This window comes from Ranitomeya variabilis, chromosome 7 (genome assembly GCF_051348905.1).
Source record: "Ranitomeya variabilis isolate aRanVar5 chromosome 7, aRanVar5.hap1, whole genome shotgun sequence".
NCBI classification, from domain to species: Eukaryota; Metazoa; Chordata; class Amphibia; order Anura; family Dendrobatidae; genus Ranitomeya; species Ranitomeya variabilis.
In genome coordinates, this window is record NC_135238.1 from 164,480,017 (window position 1) to 164,484,466 (window position 4,450).

The following is a 4,450-nucleotide window of genomic DNA, read 5'->3' on the forward strand; positions in this document are numbered from 1 at the left end:
GAAAGGGTTTGTCCCGTCTGCATTGTATCCTTCCATAATGCTTAACATTAAGTTATATTCTTCTGGGTTCACTTCCAGTAACTGGGGTGGGTGGCTGCAGGGGAATGAATGCAGTAATCATTCCTCCTGCACCTTCACTGACATCATGCGTGTGCGTGTGTGTGTGTTTTGCAGCTTTCATTGAGAGGTACAGGAAACCATGGTGTAAACTTCTAAAACGAAGAATTACAACCTCAAGAGTGAGACGGCTCCTCCTTCACAGGTTACAATCGCCTACAGTTAGTGAGAAAAGCAGTAGAAGAAGCCAAAAAAAAATTACGAATACACACAAGCCCAAGAGGGCAACAGGAACCTAATGAAGAGTGTTGTTTTCTTTAATGAAGGCTTAGGCTACTTTCACACATCAGGTTTTCAGTGTCAGGCTAAATCCGGCGAATGTTGGAAAAACTGGATCCGGCGCAGATTTTGAAAAACTGATGTGACGGATCCGGCTAGCCTATCTAGATTATTGGATAAAAAAAAAATTTGGAACATGCTCAGTTTAAAAAACCGGATCAGGCCGCCGGATCCGCCTTTTTCCGGATCCAGCGCTTCAGGCTTTTTCGCCGGAGACAAAAAAACGTTGCAATGGATGTTTTTTCAAGAAACCGGAAGCGGCAGATTTGCCGGATCCGGCGAAAACCGGACGAAACGCAATGTCATCTGGTGCAATCCGGCACTAATACAAGTCTATGGGAAAAAAAACCTGATCCGGCGGCAACATTCACCTGATCCGGTTTTTTGAAAATTAGCCGGATTTAGCCCAACGGCATAAACCTGATCTGTGAAAGTAGCCTAAGAGAAAGGAATTTCCCAGTACATACAAAAATCTTTTCCGGGCGCTTCATTTGAGGACACTGGAAACCATGGGTGGGAGTCCCTAGAGCGGGATATATATAAAAGTGTAAAATCCTAGAGCAATAACCTAAGCCACTGCAACTTGTAGCACCTTTCTGCCTAGACATTTCATCCATCAAGTAAAATTGTGAATGGATTAACAAGTAGCTACCTTAGGCTGGTTTCACATTTACAGATGGAGGGGCTGCGTACGTCCTCTGTGAAGCTCCGCCCACAGCCGCACCTCCTCCGGTCAGCTCCGCCTACGTCGGTGTGCGTACCCTATCTTTACCATTAGGTTCGCAGGCCATGCTGATGTATGCGGATGTCTCCGCATGCGTCGTTTTGACAATGCAGCGACCGCACCAAAATGAAACTCGTTGCGTTTGGCGCAGGTCGCCGCACCTTCAAAACGACACATGCAGAGGCATCCGCATACATCGGCATGGCCTGCGTACCTAATTGTAAAGATAGGGCACGCATGCTGACTGGAGGAGATTCTGCGGAGGGTGGAGCTTCATGGAGGATATACACAGGCCTCCGCAGCACCTCCATCCGCGAATGTGAAACCAGCCTTACAAAGCTGCAAGGTTGTGGCCTGATGGTGGACTACACAGGAAGCCCTTACTGGAATAAACCTTGACCTCTGCCTGGAGAGCATTGCTCTTAGCGTTATATGCTCCCAGAATTGGAGAACGAATCCATTGGGCAATGGTTGCCTTAGAAGCAGAGAGACCATAACGAGGTCCTTCTGGAATGACTAACAGGAAATCTGAAGGAGGCTGTCACTGACAGGTAATGTCTTCCAGCTCTGACCAGATCCAAACAATGTAAGGATTTCGCTGCAGGATTAGAAGGACCAGGAAGGAAGAACAATCTTTGTTAAGGTGGAAGGAAGAACCATGACACACAACCACATTGTCCAGGAGAAGGACTAGAAAAAGGGGAGCAGCAAGACAGCTTGTTGATACTTGCCTGATGGAAGTGATGGCAATTCACCTTCCAGGAAAGCGAGAGCAGGGAAATACTGTGGATTGGTTCAAAAGGAGGATACTGTAATGCGCCTAGTACCAGATTTTTAAGATATTAAGATCTGAGAAATCCAAGGGAGCCATTAAGGAGGAATAGAGTGGGCCACACCCAGATCTTTCTGGATAAAAATATTATTGAGATATGGCTCTTGAAGGAGCTTAGGGTTACGCCTGACTGCAGGAATGCAAGAGAAGTTAGAGGAAAAAAATACAGGGTGACCTTATGATAGAAGACTAAGATTGCTTCCGTGCCTTGATCATGGTCTAAAAACCAGAGGATTTTAGATATGCAACTTCAACAGCCATGCCGTTAAATTTGAGAGACCAAGAATTTGAGTGGGAGAGAAGAACTTGGGAGAGGTGAATCGGGAAGCATCCATGGCACATCAATGAGGAGGTTTGACCACTTCTGGGCCAGTCCGAGGCCATGAGTTTTACAGGTATTCCTTCTGACTTGATCTTCTTGAGTAAAGGGGAGAATACATAAGTGGGGAAAAAATGAGATCACGGAGTCGCCAGAGGCTTGGTTAGTCACTAGAGGGTCAGGAGTCCTGGACATGAACTGGGAAACCTTGTGATTCGCTCTGGATGCCATCAGGTTGACATTTGGCGTTCCTTACTGCAGGTCGATTTGATCAAAGATGGTAAGGTGTAGAGAGTACTCTCCCACAATTAATAATCCTTTGCAACTGTAAAGTCTGGGTCACAGTTGTCTAGGCCCAGGATATGGATCGCAGATATTACCGGGATTCTTTCTTCTGCCTAGTCGAGAACCTGTGAGACCTCTGTCATTGCTTGACAACTGTGTCCCTCCATGATGGTTGATATAAACCACGGCTGTGACGTTGTTGGACTGGATTTAGATTGGGAGATCCAACATCTGGTCTTGCCAATGTAAAAGTGCAAGACAAATTGCTCTGAGTTCCAGGATGTTGATGGGAAGGACTTTGTGATTCTTTCACCTGCCCTGCACTGTCAAAACTCCGGAAGACTGCTCCCCAACCGAGAAGGTTGGCATGTGTCGTCACAATCTACACATGAATAAAAAGACGGAACAACCGAGAAGAATGAGGGTGAGTCCTGCCTCCCTCCATATTAGAAACTGCCTGACTTGGGAGTGAGGGAAGACAGATTTGGGCTGTCAAGGGAGAGGACAGACTTGTCCCAACTGGAAAGCAGGGGAAATCTGTGGAACTGAACAAATGAGTGCACCCCATCGACTGCTAGCATCTTGCCTTGAACATTCAAGCAGAAGCAGAGTGGAATGGGAGATGGGTGGTTCAGGGGATTGGATGCCAATTTTCAAAGTTGACATCTTGTCCTCTGGATGGAAAACTTGCTTGAACTGTGATGAACAGCATTTGCAGGAAGATTATGCACTGAGCAGGAATCCGATTATTAATGGATCCATCCTAAAGTGAGACAGCATGTCCAGCATCATCTGCAGGCTCTTGGAATAAGAGGGAGTATTGACATGGTGCTCGTCCAAGTAGGGGATGACTACTATCATCCTGATACAGCAAAGCCATGACTACAGGCATGAGTTTTGTGAACATCTAGGGAGGCAGTGTTAGCCTGAAATGGGTTACTGGATACTCCTGGGCTGAAGGCAACGGGATGCGGACAGCACAAGTTTCATTAGGCTGGTCAAATGGAAATTTAAATTTACTGGACATGCAGATTAAACGGACAACCAGTTTGGGCTGAGTAGATTGGTGTGCGTGATGTTGTATGGTGCTAGGTATAGAGGGTAAAAAGGGGTAAAATAGGGACAGGCAAGAAGTGGTCAAAAGGTGCCGGGAGCGTGGGAGCCTTGCTTCTAGGAACCAACACAACAGCCCCCTCAGCAAACAGCTCACCAGTCCTGGTCTGAGGAGCGGTAAAGAGGAGAGGAGCCATGGAATCCTTATGGCACCCTGTGAGAGACTGCTGGCTTGACAATGGGACACTGCAGGGTAGAGAAATGGCAGTACCTTGGAAGGAGGTGGAGGGGTGAAGTGGGAGTCACCTGCTTGAACATAGGATTGGGCACGGATAGAAAGGGCATGGCCCGCTTACTGAACTTACAACTGAACCCGGGGCCTAAACTTAAGCCCTGATCCCAGCCAAGGCATCAGGATGCGTTGTGCCAAGAGGAGCCCCTAGAAAGAAGACTGAAGAAGGCGACAAGTGCCGTGGAGATGGGCTAGGGGCTTATATATTGCAGCAGGGAGAAGATCCACTTGTCTGGATCTGGAAGAAATGATCTTTGTCGCAGCCTTTGCTTCATGCACATACCAGCCTCTGCAGTGGGATAGAGGGGAGGGGCGCGAGGCTGGCAGGAGAAATGGGGAAAAGACCATTAGCACCTGTACCTTTTTAATGCTGACTACTGACTAACCACTGGCACAACTGTGCTGTGTTTTAGGGTCTGGAAAACAGAGCAGCTCATCCCCCTCTGTTAGAAAGAAACCCAAACAACCAAACTATGGACAGCCAGGAAGAAACCAAAGCCAGGAATTTGTATTAGAAAATGCCTTTATTCTATAATCCTTGTGGCAATA